Below are 23,494 nucleotides of genomic sequence, written 5' to 3' on the forward strand. Positions count from 1 at the left end.
AGAACTTGCAGCAGTTTCCAGGTTTGAGCGAAGCTGCCCCAAGGGCCGGGCACAGCCTGATGGCTGTGGGTCTGCTCAGCAGCTCAGCCGCCTGCAGCTTCCATGGATGTCTGCTGTGTCCTCATGCCACCCTTGTCAGCTGTGTCACTGGTTCCTCTTCACATGAAATTCATACCAAGACAACTCATTTCTCACTGTATCCCCTCCTTGCTTAATCTGCATGGGTGCACCAAGCAGTGTCTGGGGCAAGTGGAAGATTTGCAGAGGCAGAACTGGTGGCATTCATAAAACCACATAATCGTTATGGTTGAAAAAGACCACAGAGATCATCTAGTCCAACTGTCAACCCATCTCCACCATGCCTTCTAAACCTTGCCCGTAATTCGGGGGCTTATTATGTAAAGGGAGCACCTGCCACTTGGACCACTAGGAGAAACACTGCCAAATGGTGAAAAAAAACTGTGGAGTCTGTCATATAACAACTATGGATTCCTTCAGCGTCTGAGCTGACAGTGAATTTATTGGGAAGGAAATGAAGGAGAGATGGCAAGAGGCATGAGCGACCGAGCAATAATGCACAAGGGAAGCAGCTCCAGTTATTTCTCAGCCATCACTCAGAAAGGGAAGGTAGGCAGCTCTTCAAGCAGCCTGTTTAATGCTGGCACTGTGCAGTAACAGGAAGCTTGCCAGCGTATTTCATTAAAATACCTTTCCATCCGTTAATAATCATTCTCTGTGCTTTAATAGCACTTCCCCTCCAAGATTTCCAAGTGAACCCATAAATGTCAACTCAACCTTGAGAAAGGAGTATTCTTAGAGCGATTTTATACTTGGGTAAAGGGAAGGGCAGAGAGATGTCTCACCAAGGCCCTGCACCGCAGCACTACTGCACGAAGCCAGATAACCGAGTGACTGCACAGGGAAGTCCTGAGCCAGGAACCAAATCCAGGACTGGCAACTCTCATTCACAGCTTTTCCCCTTCTAATAAAACTTTCCACAGACTTTGCACATGAGATGTTACATGCCAAATTCCAGGAATAAGTTAATTGGAAACAAATGCACTGCATGACCAGGAAAAGTGTATTTACAACAGCACTGCTGCTGCCATTGCCCTACCACCAACCTGGTGCAGCTGGATGGCTGAAACCAGAACAGCACATTGGCTCCCTGTTAGCCCACTGATTTTGAAGGAAGTTTTCTATGGTCAGGACAGTTGGTTCAGCAAAGCAGCACTGAATACCATAATTCCTAAGCCAGAAAAATGGCTTAGAAAAGTGATTTTTGAATATGGTCAAGTCAAAGACATTTCTGGGTAACTGGAAATTTTCTTGTTGATGAAACAAGTACTCATGTACCCATACACTACATTTTGCTTATTTGTAATTACTAAGAATAGAGGAAAAAGCTATTCATCTGCTTGAAATAGAGAAACTTCTGCTGTGCGTTTCAAACAGGAATTGCTTATGGTAAGTATTGCTGTCACCATCACCAGCCCTTTCAAAGAGAACACATCAAGGGTTTCTCTGGGACCATGCAGTTACTGCACTTGGTTTTTTCTGGGATGTGGTCTGATACCAGGTTCCTTCCTCACAATGGGCTGTGTCCCAGTTTTCTTCAGAACTAAAGGCCCTGGAGCTCCCCAGGTGCACAAGGAAATGAGTGACAGCAATAAAAATGGTAACAATAGCGACAGTAAGTGGTGGATCAAAATCTTAATCCTAGAGAGTAATGGAATGAAATATGCACTTGACCCTACAGTGGTGTTCTCCAAAGAACCCAAGGCTATTGACGGTGCAGGGCAGAGCAATTCCTCCATGGAAATACTCCAATCACTGTGACAAAAGTGTCATAACCTCGATCTAGAACAGCCTGCACAGTCCAGAGTGTTTCACAATCACATTACGTTATGGTTCTGTCCCAGCCTGTCAGGAAACACTGATGTGTTCTCTGCACTCAGAGGCAGGTAAGTGAGAAACCACACATATTTCTGGTAAAGCTGGGTGTAATCCCATATCAAAATAAGCTTCTGATGTTTTAATATTTTGAATTATTTTCCCGATTAAAAAAAAAAAGAACAAAAAAACAATAATCAGCAAAGCCACAAATGCATCGTGACATTTTGTCTGTCCTTCCCTGGGGCTGAGTGGGCTCCATTGGAAACTGCCACAGCATTATCTCATAATATGACACCGCCGTAGGATGCAGCCTTTGCTAACAGCCTGGCGCCCAGCACAAAGTGTCTCTGAGGTCGAGCTGTAAGGGGGTGGAAAATCAGGTTTTGAGGGCAGTAGGTGAAAATGCCGCAGCGACACGTGTTAAGGAGCAGTTTCTGTATATCCTGAATGAGATGGAGTCCCAGGAGACAAGAGGACATAGACAAGAATCAGTTCCTCACAGTGCCGATGCCCAGTCCATCTGCCAGCCCGCTGCTTGACCCAAGCCCTTCTCACACCTGTGCTCATGTTTCTCAGCCAGGCAGAGAAAAGAGAGGAAAAGATATGATGATTTTCCTTCTTTTGAGACCAGCAGAGAGGAGCAGCCCCTTCTATATCATCATCATGAAAAGTGGTCACTGTGCCCTGCCCAGGCTCTGGCACTACAAGAACACCTGGTGCCAAATGATGGGCAAATGTTGAGAAATTCTCCCACATAAAAAATCATTATGAGCAAACAGCCTCATAAACATAGCATGGTAAATCAGGTTAGTTGGGTGGGGAGTTGGGACAAGGCGCTGCCTTGGCTGGTGCAGACAGAGGGCTCAGCACAAGGAGAACACATCAGTGCAGCCAGAATGAATAGAATCACAGAATCATAGAAGCGTAAAAGTTGGGAAAGACATTTCAGATCACCTAGTCCAACCACCAACCCATCCCCACCATCCCATAACCACATTCCTCAGTGCCACATCTCCTGGTTCTTGAACACCTCCAGGAACGGTGAATCCACCACTCCCTTGGCAGTCTGTGCCAATGCCTCAATTCTTTCTGAGAAGGAATTTTTCCGAACATCCAACCTGAACCTTCCCTGCTGCAACTTGAAGCCCTTATCTCTCATCCTGGTACTAACAGCCCAATGTGCAGGAGCAGGAGCGGCTCATCATACAAGTGTCAGTGGCACTATCTTTAGTTTTATTTGCTAACGAGTGGCAATTTGCTGCAGGTTGTAAAAGAGGAGTGGGAACAGTTCCTGCTTGGGGAGAGAGTGGGAGCTGAGCCTGGCACGCTGTGAACCCATGTGTGCAAATGTGCACATTGATACAGGCACTGAGCTGCCCAGCTCACCAGACCCCAGGCACAAGCAAAATGTTGTGGTTTTTACCCACTGCAGTTAGTAGATGATATTCTGAATGTCCAGTAAGTAAATAAATAGAAGCACTGTCACAATGGGTGTTAATGAGCACCCAGCCCTTTTTAGGCCCTGAGATAAAAGGCTGTAAGTGCAGAGTGTTAGGGCTGATAGCTCTATTACGCAGAAGATAAGCAGTGTCCATGAACTGGCATCTCTGTGTGGAGCTGCAGGCAAAACAAGCACTAACAACCACTGGGACCTCCACCTGCTATCTTCTGTGAGAAAACCATTGCAGAGTGAAGCAGAAACACCCAGTGAAAGGTGGAATCTCTCCACATGTCTGTGTTTCAGCTCCAGTTGTATTCTTCTGTAGCTCTTAAATTTAATTTAGGCTAATTAACGTGTTCATAGATCTAGTTGCAGATGTATAGGCTTAGTGCCACCAGCATTGCTGTGGGATCATAGACGTGGTGGAGGAGCGGCACCGGGCTGCGGCTGCCCACAGGGCTGCACAGAGCCTGCACTGCAGCCCTGCATTCTGATTTCTTTGCAAAATCCATGATTTTCCCTCCTCCGTTCACTGTTTATGGAAATTAATTTAAAAATATTATGCAATTAAAAGAAAATAATGTTTTCCTTCCCTTGGCATAGAGAGCTTTCTTCTGAGCAGAAGGGAGGGGTTTCTGAACACATCTTTCCTTTTTAGGGAGTTGAATGGAGGCTCCTATCCTTTCATGTTCTAATTAATTTTTGCATAGTTGCTTCATTAATTGATATTTATGTATTGCTTGTGCATAAATTCTGGAAACAGTGCGTAAGAGGATGTTCTCATTACAGCTCTACAAGGGCTTGGCCAATGCTGGAATATTAATAAAGGCAGACGAATGGAAGAGCACAGCTCGCTTCCCTGCATCTGAGGCTCCAGTCGTGGGTGACGCCATCAGGCAACAGATGCTGTATGAAAGGCATCTTTGTGTGCTGTGGGAGCACCACGCCTGTGCAGGTCAGTGCCAAGCCATCAGCGACACTGCTGAGGATAGTGCACATGGTACCGCGTTCTGCAGGTCCTACAAAATCCAGCGTGCACAAAGAGCATCTTTGCACGTATGTCTGCCATGCCTTATGGAGGGTGCTATTAAAAAAAAAGAAATGGGGTATTTGCAGAAGCAGACATTCTGAGACTTACAATAAAATTATAGAATCCACAGAATCACTAAGGTTGGAAAAGACAACAAAGATCAAGTCCAACTGTCAACCTATCCCCACCATGCACACACGTCCCTGAGTGCAGCATCTACCCTTTTACTGAACACTCCAGGGGCAGTGACTCAACCACCTCCCTGGGCAGCCTGTGCCAGCATCTGACCACTCTTTCAGAGAAACTGTCCCTAGTATCCAACCTATGCCTTCCCTGGTACAATGTGAGGCCATTCCCTCTTGTCCTGTCATTAGTTACCTGGCAGAAGAGGCCGACCCGCACCCCGCTACAACCTTAGCAAAGCCCGCTTCATCATCACACATCGTACAGGCCAGCACACAGCCTGATACCTCCCAGCACTGCCTGGGTGGGATCCCAGCCCCCAGCAGTGCCATGCCCCCCCCCAGCATGGGCTGAAGCCACTCAGGGCGGTGGCCATGCTCCTGTACTGAGCCCTATGTGCCTCTCAGCACTGACCAGGCTCTGGGCTGGCGTTTTGCGGGCAACTCCCAGCTGAAAACTTCTCCCCATGCCCTCCAAAGGCATGCAGCTGCTTAGAGGGGCGAGTTATGATCTGCCCAATGAGCTGTTGTTATCTGAGATTTTATTAATCATTTACTGCGTTTTATGAGGTTAGTCACCTGCATCGTCTCTGTGCTGACACAATAATTTACCCCAACAAGGATGAAGAATAAAATAAAAGATCATTTACTGGCAGCTCACAGTGCTCTTATCAGGTTACAAAGGCAGTAGGTGAAGAGAGATTTCTGCTGGGGAACACAAAGGCATGGCAGGGCACAGCCAAAAGGGTATTGCTGAAGATCGGGTTTATATCAAAGCAAGCGATAATCAATTATTCAGGGAGCTGGAGCTGAACTATCCCTCCCCATAGGTCTGCGAGCTTCTCACTGGCTCAGCTGTGGTAAGGGCTACGCAGAGGTCAGCAGGCCACAGGAGGACACAAATATTGAGCTCATCATGTAAATACGAGAAGTATTAGAAAGCACAGAACGAGCTCAGCCTCCACTCTAGGTGCCCGTTAGTCACAAGGTCAGCTGTGGGGCTGTCCCATTGCTCTGCACCTCATGAGAAACCCAGGAGTCTGCACAGAGCTCCCCTCCAGGGAGCAAAATGAGAGCGGTGCACATAGCAGCTCTCATGGTGCAGCCCCTCGTCGCAGGGCCCTGGGAGCCTCCTGCTGTGTCCTCTGCACTCAAGCCTCCTCAGAAACATTTTTCAAAATAATTGCCTGGATAAATTTGTTGGTAAGCAGCAGCACGGCACAGCGAGTTTTTATAACTCTCTCTGATTATTTACAGCTGCTGGTAGACCACTCCTAAGGCCATTACTCACCACAAGTCTCCTAATGTAATGCTTCCAAGGTAAGAAAGCGTGTCCTTGGTGGGCTGGGGGCTGCCAGCCCCTGGTTGTGCAGCATCTCCAGCATCACCTGGGGCCAGGCATTGTCTGGGGTGCAGGAGAAACATGCTAACACAGCAAACAGCCCCCCTGAAAGCACTGATAAACAAATATGCAGAAGTCACGTATTTTGCAAGGGTAGAGCCTTCCTAGCAATAATTAGCTTCTAAACATACCCCTGTCCTGTATAATAAATGAACAGCACAGTAAATGTTATGAGAATAATTCATTATTCATCACAAATAACAAATGGAGGGAATAATTTACCAGGCACTAACCTCTGAAAGGGGCCCACTCTGTCAGAGCCACACAGGGACGTGGCACCAGGCTTCTTCATGCCAGCCCCACAGGCCCTGGGTTGGGTGGTGTACCATATCACAATCCAAGCTTCTGTCACCTTTTGTGATGCTTTGGCATCCCTGCAGAAATGCAACCTGTCCTGCTGCCCTGCATCCCCAAAGCTCATAGTACCAGGCCAGTCCTCTGCAGGATGTAATTGCTTTGCAGAGCCCCCACCTCTCCCAGAGACCTGAGAGCCCTCAAAGCCCTTTCAGGGGCACAATTGTGGACTCATTCCTGTTTTATGTCTGCTGATTGTTATTTGTTTACTGCTCTTCATTCTCTTGTGTCCCTGGTGCTCCAGATGACAGACAACACATAAATCACTGCAGTGAAGCACAGCGAGTAGGGAAGAAGTGTATAAATGTATGTGTGTATGCTGGAGGATCAGGAGTGTTGGGGGATCCTTTGCTTATCCACTGCCATCGGACACACAGCACAGTGTGCTCAGGGATCTGCTGGATCCCCAGCTGCTAGGGACAACCGAGACAAAGCCCTCAGGAAAGGGATCCCCAAAAAATCACTGCAGATGCCAAGCTCATCAGCTGTCCCCTGCACATTGCTGCCATGTGTGATTTGTTTCTTTAAAGGACCCTAAGTTCACGTGTGCAGTCAATAGACCTGAATATGAGAACTAAAATTCAGCATCCCGTTTTTAGGCAGTTATTTTTATTCTAACCTCTCACCTGTAATATTGTTCCTGGATGTGAGCAGGCTCCAAGTCATAAAGGATAGTTAAAAGTATCTGCCCATTACACAGTAACTGCCCTCATGTGAGTTTAGTTTGGTATGTTTTCCAGTGGTTCCAAGCTTTGCTAAACTTGTATTTTTGAGACTATTTTTGAATAATGACATCCATAACATAATCAAGATAATGCCAACAAACTGCCTTCTGATCTCCAGTATCTCAAAATATCCACAAACCTGCTGACTAACTGGGTATATCTGGGGCTCTGTGGATTTTACAGCCCCGAATTAACGACAAAGAGGGGATTTATTTTTAAGTCAGTGTGAACTCATGAAACTGGGGTGCGTGCTGACAGCAGCTCCAAAGAACACAACAGTGCTGTAATGGAGCACTGGGGTCACAGCGAGCGCAGCAGCACCTGGCAGCCTTGCTGGCATTGACCCTTCTGGTGTGGGTCAAAGGGAAGTTTATCAACACTTCGACCCTTTTAATTGGCAACACACCTTCCCAGGCTCTATCGGTCAGCCTTGATGCCTAACCAGCTCCCTTGTGAGGAATTTGAATTTGGCACGCTTGCACGAGACATAATGTGGTAACAGAGGTAGCTCTATATGCATGGTAATTTTTAGAGCTGAGTGACATTTTTCAAATGGATGAGTTCACTGAAAAATGCAGGAACCAACAGTATTGGTGAAAAAAATTAGAAAGTGTACAAATGTTTCATTTGAACATGTCAAAAGAAATGGTTTGGAGGAGCGGAGACATTTTGTTTCAACAGCATCAAAACAAAATATTTTGACTTATTGTTTTGAAACAAGCTTTGTTGTTTAAAAACTGACCTATATTTTAGAAAAGTTTTTTTTTTTTTTTTTTTTTTTTTTTTTTTTTAACCAACATTATATAGCAGAACAAAGAGCATTTCTTTTCCTGTTAAGGAAAATGCTTAGTTTTATTCATTCTCTCCATTATTTTGTTGTTTGTTTGTTTGGACTTGACAACCAAACTGAACAATCCATATCCATCTCTCTCCTTCTCTGTTAGCATCCATGTAGCATCTCCTGCTGCTAAAGAAAAGCATCACTTCCATTTGGAGATGCATCCCTTCTGTTACTCAACATCCTCACCTTCTCCGTGCAGATGGGGGCTGCAGGGACGGACCTCTCCCCGTCTTGCACAGCAGTGGCACATGGGGTGCAGGCATGGGTGACCTGGTGGCCTTGGCACAGGATACAGACGTGTCCCACAGCCGCCCCCCATGCCTGACTGCACCTGGGCTTGCCCCCGCCAGGCGCTGCCCTTATCAGGCTGTTATTTAACAGCACAAGTTAATGAACAGCTCTGTGCTCTGCCAGCAAAATGAGCCTTCACTGACGTTTATCTCCTGATCACGCGCCAAGGGAGCAGCAGAACAAAGCAGAATTTGTCGTGTCCTATTGCTCACTACCTGAAAAGCACGATAAAGCTCAGCCATGCAGCCACACTGCTTTCCAATGGCAGCTTAATCTGCCTTTTGCCTCCCTTGCACCTGTGAGTTTCAGCTCTTAAAATAGAACCATAGGGCTGGCCCTGCTCATGGAAAGCTTGCTGCCTGCCCCTGGTGCTCTCCATTGATTTGCCTGTATTTTGGCACCACCAGCAGCACTCGTCCCAGAGCAAGGACCCCCTGTAGCCATCAGACACCTCCCTGTGCTCAGTGCCCTGAGGACCATGAGAACCAAAGGAACTCATGCTGGGAGCTCTACTAAGGGCGCAGCTCCCAGAGAAGCCACCTGGATCCTTGGGGCTATCCTCACACATAGCAAATGTCTGATCAGATGGGTTTTGGTATTTAGCAAACCCAAGGATATTTCACAGGTGTGTGACAAAGGGCTAAGAGCTGTCTGCACTGTTCACATCCCTGCTACCTGAGCACTCATGGAAAAACATCATGATCAACAGAGCAGGAGCAAGATTTCAGTCTATTCTTCATCAGTAGATACTGACACTCCTGATGTTCAATCAGAATGCTTTTTGGATCCTGGCTTCCTCATCTAATTTGATTAAAAGTCGTTCTGCCCAAGGTCTAGCTGGACACCAGCCACTGCCTTGTTGTGGTTCCTACAGCCCCCCCACCACAGAAGAACACCCAGCATTTTTTTTCCTTGATCTCTGCATCCCTTCGGGAGTTTGCTGTAAGATTCTGGATTGTGAGAAATTTCTAAGAACCATCAGTTTCCTAGGGGTCGTTCTCATGCCCTGTGTGACACAGGAACCTTCAGCTGCCTATTCCTAGGCTCTGCAGTTAGACCAGTGAGCCCGAAATCAATGCTTATCTCAGCGTTCTGCCCAGAGTTGTGGTTAGCAGCGTCTTCTGTTTCATTCACTTGTGCCTTCAGCAGCTATTTCAGCCCATGCCCTTTTCATCCCAACCCCCTCCTCTAACCGCCCCAGGCAGCTGGAGCAGTGCCACCTCTGCAGAGACCCAGGGCACGCACGGCTGCTCTACAAAGTCCTTCTCCAGGACAACCCAATTCAAAAGCCATTTCCAGCTCTATTATTAGTCTCAGCCCAGGGCAATCGTACTACGGTCTCTGGTGCAGCCAGCCCTGCCTGTCACTGCTGCTCAATGCACTCAGCTTTCCTTCCAGTTTAAGGTTAACAAAAATTAAATTTGTGCGGCCAAATATAGGCAGAGATTTCATTCCCATAATGAGGCCCTGCCTGCATTATTAAATCCCGGCCTCTTTCATGTGAAACACAAAATATATCCGTCATAGATTAAAAAAGAATATAATAATATTCCACTGGATTATGTACCCTGGGAAAAGAGGGAGTGTAAGTTTTCTGCTGCAGTCACAGCAGTAAGCAATGAGCAGCATCCAGGAGTGACCCCTCACTGCTATGCTATGTTAGCAAACAAGCAGTACAAATTTCTCTGCAGTGCTGGGAGAGAATAAAAACCTGGAGAAAAAAAAAAATAAAAACCACCAGTTTTTGTTTGTTTGTTTTTTAACACATTTGGGGCTTTATGAACAGACAACAGACATCTGTCATCAGATCTGCCAGTGCCGATGTGTTTGTGGAGGCTGCGTTAATAATGATGGCTATTTCTAAACTCTTTAGATTGTGTTTTAAGGATTTTGGTGCTGGCAAATCTGCCTTAACACTAAATGCTTTGAAAGGGAGCAGAATTGCGCCTGGTTTGCAGCATCTCAGCATGCACAGAGGTAACCTTAAACCCCACCCACACGCACACGACCAGTCATATAACATCACTTTTAGGGCACACAGTGTCTTTCAGCAGTAATGACTAAAACGTGGCTAACTCAAAGACACTGTGAAGTTTTAAACATGGTGCTTTTACCAGATTTTTACCTAGAGCATCAGACACATGGGGTTCCTGGGAGAGTTACAGCTATGGGGCAGTGCGCAGGCCGAAACACAACATTTCTGTCTTATCTCTTCAGTGCCTTTCCTTCAAAATTACATAGAGTTTTGGAATTCCCCCTCCAAGTGCTGTGCCTGCACTTCTGGCAGTGGCTGTACCTCTGTGGCTCCATCCCAGAAGGGTGCTGCAGACAAGCGTTAGAGCTGCACAAATGTTTCCAAATGCAACCAAAGTGCTACTCTATTTCCCCGCTTCTCTGATGTTTAGAAATAAATATTGGCAGTGCTTATTTAGAGAGTTTTGGAGCATTTCAGAGCATGTCAGCAGCATGCTATCTCTCAGACTGAGGGAGCTTGCAATTCTGTCTGGGGACTGAACAGTGCAGGCTTGAAAACCCAATTTAAAAAAGAAAGAAGAAGAAACTAAAGCTCTGCATGCAACACCTGCAGCAACCACTTCCATCACTGGAAGATTTTTTTTTTTTTGCACACTCTGACTAATCCTATATGTAAAAACTCCTTAATCTTCTTCTCTTTGATGGCATGTTTTGCTCTCACCCAGAGAACAAATTCTAATATCTAAATTTCCTGAATTACCTCGTTTAATCATTCTCTACTTCTTATCTTTACTGTCTTGACTCCCTTCTTACAAGTCTTGATTTGCTACTCGTAAGAATTACTGCAGTGTACAAATTGTTTCTATTTGTATCTGCATGTGAAGTTGGTTGTGAGATGCCTTGGGAAAATTAGCATTAAAAATATCATATGAAAATAAACAACATTGCATTCTCCATCAGGGGAAGCTAAGCTGGCTTACTGTCAATACATTTTCCACCTTGGGAGATTTTATTTTTTTCTTTCTCTTTTTTTTTTCTTTTTTTTTTTTTTCCTTTTCTCTTATCTGTGCATCATTTAGATTATTACTTTTTGGTTTTTTTATTATTATTATTTTTTTTTTTCCCTGGGAATCACTCCAACAGTGGAACTAAAAGGTCATAATTTGATGGAATACAGTGACGGTGACGCTGGCTAAAATCTGCACACACTGTTCCCTTCCGTTAATGTTACTGAGATAGCAGGGTGCTGGAGAAAACGGATGACCTACTTTTATCCTCTGCATTAGAGATACATTTCACAAGGTGGGAAGAGTGTTTTGAATGTGTATGCAAAACCCAAAGTCTGCTTTAGAGCTGCGCCAATGGCAACCCCACGACTTCCATTAATACCGCTATAGGTCAATTCAGAATTACAGAGTGAAGATAAGGGAGAAACCACAAATATCTGTGTGTCTGCAGCACAGCCCCACCCTGCCATTCTTGGCCAATTCTGCTATGAAATGGCATTCAGTCATCCTCAACTGCTTTTAATTACATTAGCAGTGTTATTGTAGCTGTTACGGTCGAAGGATATGACTGAGGCAAGATTTATGCAGAGAAGCAATACCACTGGTTGGACCAAATGATGCACTGATAGGCTTTTGGCAAATAAATCTGAAAAAGAGCTTGTGTGCCTGAAAATGCACCTGCTTTTTCTCAACAAATATCAGTTTGTTATAATAAAAGGCATTACCTCTCCCTGCAGACTTTCTCTCATTTAATTATATTAGCATTAAAAACAGGTGAACCAAATTGCCTAAGGTAATTTGTTTTTTTCCCAGACGGCGGTGCTGCCTCCAACTGGAGCATCCCGATTCCAAACTGCTCTCAAAGAGTGAGGACACCAGGTTGCAGTTATTACTGCACACATATTAACAAATTGATGAAAAATAACAGAAAAAGCACAAATCACCAGACTTTGGGTTTTGCAAGGAGCTTTGCCAAGGAGAGAAAAGGCCAATGCTCAGAAGGATGTGGCTACCAGCAGCCATGGAGCTGCCCTTGTCAGTATCTGGGGATAAAAGGTTTGGTCCAATGAACCAGCTTCTGCATCTCCACCTAGCTCCAGCATTGTTTGCATGCTGACCCATTTCCCTGCCTGGAAGAATCCCAAAGCAGAAGCCCCAAAACACTTGAGCTCCTTGTCTTCCAGTTCAGCGTGAAGCTAGAAGCATCCAAAATTTTTAGCCAAACTAATTTCTTACCACGTTTCCAGCCAAGTTGCACAGACTCAAGAGAATCCATGAATTATAGATAAGCAGCCAGGCTTTTTCTCCTTAATTTTGTTTCTAATTACAAATGGCCAAACATAATATATGGAGTCATCAGTTGGTAGAGACAACAGTGAGAATATGATGTAGTGGGATCAGTGCTTAGATATTGGTTGGATATTTTGAAAGGTTGGATATTAGGAAAAAATCCTCAGAAAAAGTGGTCAGGCATTGGAACAGACTGCCCAAGGAGGTGGTGGTGTCACCGTCCCTGGAGGTGTTCAAGAACTGTGGAGATGTGGCACTGAGGGACATGGTCATTGAGCACAGTGGGGATGGGTTGATGGTTGGATTTGGTGATCTTAGAGGTCTATCCTAACCTTAACGATTCTATGATTCTAAATGATGATGAGAAATAAAAGCATTCAGTGCCTGGACAAAATTTAAGCTCCTTGGCCAGAAAAATGAATAAAATTTTCAATGCTTCTCTGTTCCCTGGCTACGCAGCATTTAATGTTGTGTTTGACATTAAACACTGCAGGATGGCTTTGTTTCGGTCACACACAAAGTGGTCTCCTCAAGAGTGGGGATTTTATTTAATGCAGAATTTGCAAACTGAAAGGATACATCTTTTGTATGCTTTCTTCCTCTGAGGATTTTTTTAAAGGAATATATTTGTTTCACAGCTTTCTGAATGTATATTTGCTCTAAGTGCTCGCTCCCCCACTCCTTCTCCCCAGCTTGTTTACTGAAGGAATAAAAACTTGACCTTGACTTTAAGGTCTCTGGTTTTCCAGACTGTACAGTCAGCAGAGAGCAAGGGGAAAAATCAATGTGAACCACATTAGACAAGGTGAAGGGTAATACGTAAGTGCTGGGAACTCGTTCTGGAAATGGAAACGGCTGAGGTAATTCGTATGGGAAAGCATATCCCACTGATGCATCCATCTCCTGTGGCTAAAACCCCACTTCTCCTTCCTTCCCCCTGCCTTTCCCCCAGTGCTCAACACACCTTTGGGGCCATCAGAAGATGGGAACGCCCTACATGCAACACAGACCTAGTGATGGAGACCCTGGCATAAGTTCTGGCCATGTCCCCAGCCCCCAGCTCTGTCCTCGCACTGACTCTGGGTGTCACAGAGCTCCAATAAAACAACACATCACAAGAATCAACAAGACAGGTGAGAAAGGACAGCTCAGCAGATAAACACGGTTCTGCTAATAAGGATGTCAGCAATTGCCAACTGCGATGGATAAGATTGCATTTGTCACCAGTGGCCTCACAAAGTCCACTCCTGCTCCTTCCCATCCTGCATTAGGGGACAGGCACAGCCGTTTCCCTGCCATGTCCCAATTCCTGGGGTGAAATCCTGTCTGGAGCACTGTCAGGATGCTGAGGTCAGGGAGCCAGACCTCACCTCCGGGTGAGCCCTTCCAGGGGCTGTATGGTCTGGCGTGCTTCAGTTTTGGTTTAGTGAACTGAAATACCACTGAAATGTCCTCAGCAACCACAGCAGGCTGTTGATATGTATCTGTATGAAATCCTTAATTAATTAGATGGCATTAGAGGTCCAGTTGTGCTGTCAAAATAGCCCAAAAGTACCGTTTTAAAAAGGAAATTAATATTTAATAGGAAAAAATGCAACAGCTCTCCGAAGCCTTAATTAAATGCATATACCTTTATGGCTCTTGCTAGCACTTTATTCGTCACTGAGGGAATGGCATCACAGGGGTTTCTGCAACACAGGGTGTGCCCGGAAGCACAGCCATACATCAGGCTTTTCTTCAGAGCCCCATTCCACTCTTAAACAAGGAACTGTCATAAGGCTTTGGGAATAATACCTGCCCGTGCCTTGCAAACAGCCTGCTGGAGGAAGGAGGAGATGGCACCAGGCAGGGAGCAGCTGCACAGTTATGGAACCAGCAGCCCACCCACACCTCAGACATATGGGACCATTTGGGGTCAGCTCCCAGCCACAGCAAACGCTGGTCCTGAGGAGGGAACGGCTCCACGCAAAGAGACTGCACTGCCAGTGCAACTGCAGGTGCAAAGAACTGACTTGCAGCAGGAACAGCCATTCATCATATAAATTAGTCCTGCATATGTACATCCTCATTTGCAAGTAATCCATACATTTCATCAGATAATTCCCCTTTTATGCAAAGGCAAGTTAAGAAGAAGCAAGCTGAAGTGAGCCAGGCTGAAGCCTTGTAGCAGGACGTGTGGCTGTGAAGAATGCAGTGCAGGGTAATGTGAGAAGCCAGCTGGTAACGTTTTGTCACTTTTTCCAGGGTGGAAGAATTTATAGACCCTATCTTCAACACAAATCATCTCTATTAGCTTCTCCTGCTTTTAAAATTGGGTTCTGCTAGCCTTTATTTATCATGCTTTCCCAGGACCACACAAATTAAAAAAAAATATGCATGGTAGTTGCTTTTCTATTTAAGCACATAAAAATGCATGCAATGTCTAGCACTAAGAGTTTCGGCCACGGTCTTAAATGGACTTCTCCATTTTTCATGTCATCTCACATCCAGCCCATAGGAGCCACTGGGAACAATTTTGGAGCTATGGAGTCCTCTTTGCAGTCAAATTGAAAAACCCTTAATTTGGAAGCTCTTGAAGGTGGGGATTGACTTTTGCTCATGTTTTACACAGCACCTGGCACAGCTCAGTCCCGGAGGAGCAGCACTGGGTTCCAGGTACAACCCTGGTGGCACAGGGCTTGCAGGGGCTCCAGATTTCTTGCCTCTGTAGAGGCGGTCATCTATTTCTATAGCCGTATGAAAACCCCAGGTGCTACTGTCTAAAGCTGCCCCCTGTATCCAGCATTAACATTATTGGAAATACCATTAATAGTAGCCATAGTAGCACACAGTTCTTAAGTTTTCTCAGATCTTTCTCCAATGCTGTTCTTGCAAACCCACACCGGGATATTTCAACTGACCCGATGAGGGGTAGAGCATTTGATTTTCAAAGGATCGTGGGCATTTTCTCACCCTGATAGCACCATGGGCAGGTACACATTGCCCCAGGAGCCCAGCAGAGCATGGGCACGGCCACGCTTGGGCAGGCTGCAGCAATGCCTGCATGCTCAGACGGGTCACAGCAGGGCCTCGCTTGAAATCCGGGTGTATTTTTAGTTGAGCTATGTGAAGGATAGAAGTAGGGCAGCGGCGCTCAGCAGCGCTGCGCAGACAGGTTTTGCATACAGAGCAAAACTGGAGAGCAGGGGGTTGGGATTTTTCTTCCTTTTCTTCTGCTGACTTTGCACAAAAGTTGAAAATCTGGATCTATCCAGTGAGCTTGCATGAATTTGCACAGTAGATGCGTGAGAGAAAAATAACCTGCGTGGAACTGGGGAGAGCCATCAGTGCCACACGGGTCTGTGCCAGTGCCTACGGTGTTCGGGACAGTGCCCCACTGCAGGACAGAGGGATCTGGGATGGGAAGAAGGCTTGGCAGCTCTCTTGAGATGTCTTCTGCATGTTCATGGCTCAGAAACCAAGGAGGAAATCAGTACCGCTCGAGGTGCTTCGCTTTAACTTTATTCTGTGGTTTGGAAAGCAATTTGAATGGAAAATCAGAGTTTGAGGAAAAATCAGAGAAAGAAAATGGGACCGATACAAGAGGAGGAGAAATTAAAGGAGTGGAGTCTGGGCTTGAAAAACTCTTCTGTATCAGCATTTCTGCCCACCAAAAGGAAGCGTTTTATTTTCCCTGGAAGGAGACAAAACGAACAGCGGGGACTATTGTTGTGGCAAGAACACCTGGAGATGTGCTAGCTGCAGAGAGAGCTCTCTGGCAGGGATCGCAACGACATAATTTGCAGCAACATCTGCAGTTGGCCCAGCGACCATTTCTCCTCATTAATTAGCAGAGCAATGTGCTTGCCAGACAGTCTCTTCAGCTTTTGCCTTATTACTGTACCCCTTAGCTAATGAGCCGTGCCCTGCCCTTCCTGCTGGGTGAGGTATAGCCCATCTGACCACAGAACGGGCACAGAAATCCAGCGTGCATCAAAGAGGACAGCAGTGTTTACCATGATTTCAAGTACATACCCTATGGGTCATATTTACTGCAATCTCATGACTCAGCAGCAGCGGGCTGCAGGCCTGTGGAGATAACAGCAGAAGTTCATCAATGACCCCCCTGTCTCTCCCTGATTGCCTAATTCCATGCTGCAAGGTATACAGCCATATATGTACCATCCTGGCATTTTCATTCCCTGAAATTATTTTGGACTCTGTGCAGTTTATTTACAGCTCTGCCTGCGTCCTCCAAGCTGATTAACATTTCTCCGTGCCTTATTTTCCCTGCCTGAAAGTGAGAAGTGTGTCTCTATCCTATGGAAGTGCTTCTGTTTCCAGCAGCGTAATCCGGCTCTATTCATGCTCATCCCCACACAGGGACCCTGGGCATATCCACCTGGCCATCCCCACTTAGCACTGTCTTGGTGGTGAATGACTTCTGATAAAGAGAAGTCAACATGAGGCAGAGGAGAGTGGCAACCTTTATTAAGTCTCTGGCAAACTCAGCTTTCTTCTCCAGGCTTGCACTTGAACAAAATGGCAATTCCTGGACATGGCAGAGGGACTGCAGGCAATTATTTGGGGAGCTCCATGTCACAGTGCAATAAAAACATTTCTCAAGGCAGGATCCCTTTCCTGCATGTGGGGCCAAGCCTCAGGCAACCCTGCGGAATCACTTCATGCACAGCTTAATTCTTTCTGAAATGGGGAGGGGGACTCGTTCCAAGAAAACCCAACCAAAGTGATCAAGGTGGCTTAAAAACACGAGGCAACGACAGTGCTACGGCCCTGCTAGACAATAGCAAAACACATTCGGATACGCAACTCAGACCTTGCTGCATTACACATGTAATTAGGTTGTTTCCATGGTAATGATCTAATTATGGTCTTCTTGGCTTTGTGTAATCACATTTGCTGCATTTTGGCAGAGCTGTTTTCCTTATTTTTGAACTGCAACACTTGGCAAGATGTTCTTTCTAAAGCCGAATAATAATTTTGCCTGATGAAAACCAACAAGTCTGTGAGTTTTTTATTTAAAGCAGGGTTGAAGATACAAGACAAGACACCACAATGTGTACATATATAGCACTTTTATAATATAGATGTGTATATAAGGGAGGAATCTGCAATTTCTGTTCCCCCTTCCTTCCTACCTCTTTTCACAAGCACTTAAAATAATTAATGGTAGCACTGGTTCCTGTGTGGGAGGGGGAACTCCAGAGACCTCTCTTCTGTTCCTTGGGTTGTGTTGGGCTGACCTTGAGCACGAGTTCTCACCGGGCCCTGCCTTATTTTCATCGGCAATAACAGTACTGACTGGAGATGTCCATGCAAAATGTATATTATTTTCACTAAGCTATTTCAGCTGCTGGTAAGCACGATACCTTTGAGACGGCTGGTGAAATCCTGGCCCTGTAGAAGGCCAAGGGCAAAGCTCTTATTGATTTCCGTAGTGCTGCAATTTCCCATGTGCCTGTTCCAATAGCTTAAAAAATCAGATAGAAAAAGCCAGATCTAGCAGCGTTGACGAGTATGGATTCTCCACCCTGCTGCCCCAGAGCTGAGCATGCAAATGCTCAGAAGGAAAGTGTGGTCGGAACACTCACCCCTGCCCTCCCTTCAGAAGCCAGAGACACCTGGGTATGGCCAGGAGGAGGCTGGCAGATGAAGGGAACTGCCCCCTGCACGTCTCTTCTGCCCCACTGCAGCCATCGGGCACAAAGAACACCAAAATGTGACACTTAGGGTCCCTCTTAGCTGCCGTGGGTACCAGCAGCACTGGCACTGCAGGGACATCAGGACTTAGGATTTTTTGTTGCTATTGGGTCCCTTTTTCCTGAGCCCACTCTTTCAAAGAGCTCAGCCCATTCCTCTGCTTTCAGGGTGGTTTTAGGGAGGCACAAGGATCAAGGGACTGCGAGAGTCAGTGTTCGTAAGAATTTACTGTGCTCTGTTGTGCAGGAGAAGAGCTTATTACAGCCTGTAATCTCTCTGAGGGCAGCTCTCTCTTGAAGTCAGCTGCAAGATCTGGCTGTTAGTTATCACTTATAAAGATTTTTAAAGCTTTCTTGCAAAACAAAAGAAATATTTCTAGCTTGAGCAATAAGGGAGCTGGGGAAAGAGAGGAGATGAAAGGTCAGGCAAGAGGAGCTTGTGAAATCACACTGGAGCAGAACTGTGGGCTGCAGTCAGCCAGCAGCTCAGATTGCAATCGACAGGGCTATTCATGGGAGGGTTTTTGATCAGAGTTGCCATGACGATGGGAAATACCTAAAAAAGATCTATGAAATGTTACATCAAGCCAAGAAGTTAAGCCAGATCCCCCACGCTGCCTACTCCTGAGTCAGTAGCTTCCACTGTAGTATTGCTAAAGGATTTGGTCCTCTGACTTTGAAGATTGAGGAAAATAGGTATGAAATGTAAATTCTGAGAGAAAAGATTTGTGCCATAAAGAATTCGCTGTGGAAAGATGTTGGAAGTCTTGCAAATACTGTTTACAGCTTTTACTTAGTGTACTGAATTTAAATACTAGACAACAGCATTCCCCGATTTTGATGGACAGGAGAGTATGGCTGCTTTCTGAATGAATACAATAAAATACTCCTTCTGCACCTCCTCTGGGGTCTGCGGATTGAAATTTCCATCTCTAAACCTCTATAAAGAGATTTCAAATCCAAAATGACTGGCGCTGAATTTCAAGGGCTCAACAAAAAAAATTCATTTCTGAAAGCACTGCTTTCTCAAGATAGCAGAGGTGATAAGAAAATCTGGCGTTGCCATTTTTGGAATGAATAATGATGTGGGTTTTTTGTAATTTCTTTTGGCATGAATTCATCTTCGACTATGGGATCCCTGGAGCTTAAAGCATTAACCAGAGACTTTGTCTTCTGTTGTTTCTTTTGCAGCAGTGCCCATGTTACTAGCCTGGAGAAAGTGTGTTATGTTATTGAGCCATATGTTTACATGTTAGGCTCTGTAGAAGCCAGAACTAGATGTAATTAGCTATTCAAAAGTTTTATCAGGTAGACACCTCTGGAATGCCAAGATATACTGAAATAAGCCCACTGCAAATGCCTGCAAATGGGCAGGCACCTTCACAACAGTCATAGTGAAAGTCAAACCACAGCAGTGGAGTGGGGTTTCAGGTCTGCTCTGTTGCTGCTCCAGTAAAATGAACACCTTTACTGAGGCTCTCTCAGCAGATTCCTCTTGGAATCCTATGGAAAACCTTTGGGAAAACGGGATGAGGGTGAGTAGTCTCTGTGCTTTGTTTATGCAGTACCCTATGGGATACACAACATAACCACGAGGGCTGTCATCTCCCGCTTTTCCTCCTGCCTCCTCCCTGTCTAATACCTCAGCAGCAGAAGGGGCAGCTTGTCTCCAGAGAGAATAAAGCTTTACAGGGTAAACTACTGAGAGCCCTGCTTATGGAAAATGTTGGTTCTCATATTTGGGCTTGCATTGTGGTATGGGAGAACATGGAACAGTGTGTCTTACTGTGCAGGCTGCGGGCTGCCCCTGCTGTGCAAAGCCTACAAGCTCACAGCAGCAACAACCGCTCCTGCAGCAAAAGGTATTGCGCACTTGTAGGTCGGAAATCAGAGCTGAGCAGCCTGCCTTACTTCCCAGACATCTGAACATTTTAATGCCACCAAGGCCTCTGCGTGTGCCTGAAGAGAGACCAGATCCCCTACATTTATTCTGCCCTTGTTTCCTTCTTGCATAACCCAGATATTTGCATAATGCAGAGCAGCAGTGCCAAGTGCCGCGTGTCTCTGCTCCTGCTGCACAGGCTCCATATGCTGCCTATCTGTGTCAGTCCCAGGGAGCTCTGCAGTTGCATCAGGACAATTTTCAAACTGTATGCATGTAAATTAGAGCTGACAATCTGCAGCTTTAATTTATGGACTAAACCTGATCCTTGCTCATACTTTACCCATCAGATAACCCTAACACTATATTCAATACCACCAGATAATTACAATAAGTTGGAAAGCTAAGTGTAAGTTTCCAGCTTTTTTTCATCAAAACAAAGACCTACTGATACATTTCTGCTGAGGCTTACACAATTCTCCTTTATTAGACTCGGAGCTCACAAAAGCCCCATACTGAATAATACTTTTTACATGAACACTCTCAGCCAGAAACTCCCTTTCATCTAAACCTCACTCATCTATCTTGATGTGAATCATAGGTAGGGAGGAAACTGTCCTTCTGTTTCTCTGTTGATCTATTGCCAAACTCACTGCCGACAGAACAAGAATGATGGATAAAGACGGAAGACTGGTCCTTGTAAACACAAGTTTTCACCCTTGGGTTTCACTAGCCAAAGCCTGGTATCACTTCCCACATTCTTCTGTTCACCCCAGATCTTGTTTTTCAAACATATGTTGTCCTTCTCCTCTTTTTGTTTTCTCTCTGCTAATGACTCAAGGAAGGCTCTCCTTTGCAGACATTTCCTTAGGAAAAGATGTGTGTCAGGTACCTGGACCAGAACCTAAGCAACAACAAAGAGAGGTAAATCCCACCTCAGTTCCCTGGGGCAAGGTAAGTAGGTGAACTATTTTCCTCTGAGGCACGATGTCCAACTCTAGCATCTAAAACATTTGAAGTCAAAGAGTGGTAGTAGTACTGGAAATGAAGCCACACAACTGTGATCTGCCCTGCTATAAAATCACTGATACAAGAAACCTTCATCTACATACATAATAGTGAAGAAACCACCACAAAGATGGGCTTTAGCACACACACACTGAGCATATGTACACTCAGAGAGATCAATAGATTGCATATGGTGCACGCGGCATAATTCATAAGTTTTCTTGAAGGCTGTCACAAATCTGAGATGTATTGGGTGAGAAGAGTACTAGGGTAGTCTTTTAATTAGCCCACAGCTCAGCTGTGTTGTAAAATTCACTCTGTGACATTGCATCCAAAATTTATAACCCCTTAAATCAAAGGAACATCTCAGACTCTGAGCTTTTGCTAATTGGATGTGTTAATGATAAAAGCACAAGCCAGAAAAAGGGATATGTTGTACAATTATGCACAATATTCAGAACTGTTTCTCAGGCCAATGTGCTACCCCATAAAAATCAAGCAGGAAAATATATGGATCTCCTACCTGTGTCTCTCTCATTATTTCCTTGGTGCCACTGGAGGTGGTATGATGGGAAAACAGTATTTTCATAGAATCATAGAATCATTAAGGTTAGAAGAGACCTCTAAGACCATCTAGTCCACATGCCAGTGCACCCCCACTATGCCCACTGACCGTGTCCCTCTGTTCCACATCTCCACAGTTCTTGGACACCTCCAGGGACGGTGACTCCATCTCTCTCTGGGCAGCCTGTGCCAATGCATTATCACTCTTTCTGAGAACAAATTTTTCCAAATGCCCAACCTGAAACCTATTTTGCCCACCTGTGGAGAATCCTTCTTGGGGCTGCTCATTATACACAACAGAATGTGGATGCTACAGGACTTTCTTCAGCTCAAAAATGTCCTCACTGGAGAAGTACACACCTTGGTGAGCACATCTTGGGTTCAGCAGCAATAGCAAACACCAGACCTAGGGTTAGAGGTGAGGATGGCAGAAGAACACGGATGGCGCTGGCATAAGAGGATTTGGAGTGCTGGAGAGGAGCCAACTGCAAAAAGTAGTGATGTCCAAAAGAGAGCAAAAATGTGATTGCCTGGCAGGCAGTAGTTGCAAAACGTTTCTAAGAATTAAACCTTCTTTCATCACCCAAATCAATTTGTTTTCAGTTATTTTGAACAGTTTATTTTCTGTTCTGTCCAATTGCAAGCTCTGTTGTAATGAGTTTTCCTTTCAAGCCATACGGTTCTTTCATAGTGAAATTTTTCATTTGGAAAATATCTGAAGGCACACTTCAATCACTGAAAACCCTTTTTCTTCAGAAATACCAAAAAATATTACTTAAACCAGCCACTAAATGCTTCAGTGTCTGCAATTCAGTGATTTCTAAGCACAGCTGTAGGATGGTTCCTCACAACCACTACAGAGAGTAATTAGGGAAAATTCTTTGCTTTTTAGGGTAGGCCCCAGGATGAGTGTCCAAGGAGAAAAGCTTTAACATAGAGGTTGGCTTCAGACACTGAGCATACTCTGTTTTGTGTGTGTTTATTACAACTATATACGTATTGTAAACAGTAGATTAAAGTTTCCTTGAAGAAACACACCCCAACAATCTACAGGGCTCAAGTGACCACCATGTTTGGTTTCATTTTCATTTTAATTAGCCCAGATGGAGAGCTATTCCCTGCTTCGTCACAGGATTTGAGAGAACTGCACTGCAGATTGTGGTATTTGTGGGCAAATATGGTTTTGTTTGCAAAAAGTAGTGAAGCTTTCTCCTTAGGTTTGGCAATGGGTTTATTATTATTATTATTATCATTATCATTATTACTATTACTATTGTTATTATTATTGGGGGGTGGGGGTGTGGTGGGGGTAAAAGACTTTTCAGTATCACCAAAGAAGAGGAAAAGAAAGATGCCTGATGAATGCTTTCCCCTATGTCCTGTAACACTCTCCATTTTCTGAAAACAGTCAGAAGAAAAATGTTTTGATATTTCACGGTGCTGGTTGTAAAGGTCGCACCGGCCCCTCTCCTGCAGTCTCTACATGCTGGAAAATGCCAACATAATTATGAATCGTGCCTGAGATGCTCAAGGGACATCTCCAGTCACTCTGCATGCAGGCGACAGAGCAGAACATGGCTGTATGCTCCCATCAACCCATTCAGAAAGCCCAGCTCCTTGAAGCACTCTGCCTGGGGAGGACTCTGAGTCTGCACCAGCAGAGGTGTGTAGTTCAGGAGCTGGCTTTGGCTGCCCATAAATGCCCAGCAGCAGTGCATAGGCTGGGGAAGCCCATTAGTTAAGTGCTGAGGCACCCTATGCTGTTATCGCTAATGCCTTCAGCACAGGACAGGGCAGCAATCAATTTCATAATAAATCAAGCCCATTTTCTAATATGAACCAATTTATCTGCCAGGCAGACTTGCCAAACTCTATTACAGGCTGAGGTCAAACTGAAAAAGACATCTT

Source organism: Lagopus leucura, unplaced genomic scaffold, assembly GCF_019238085.1.
Source record: "Lagopus leucura isolate 7727_CA_CO unplaced genomic scaffold, USGS_WTPT01 Super-Scaffold_100029, whole genome shotgun sequence".
Lineage (NCBI taxonomy): Eukaryota > Metazoa > Chordata > Aves > Galliformes > Phasianidae > Lagopus > Lagopus leucura.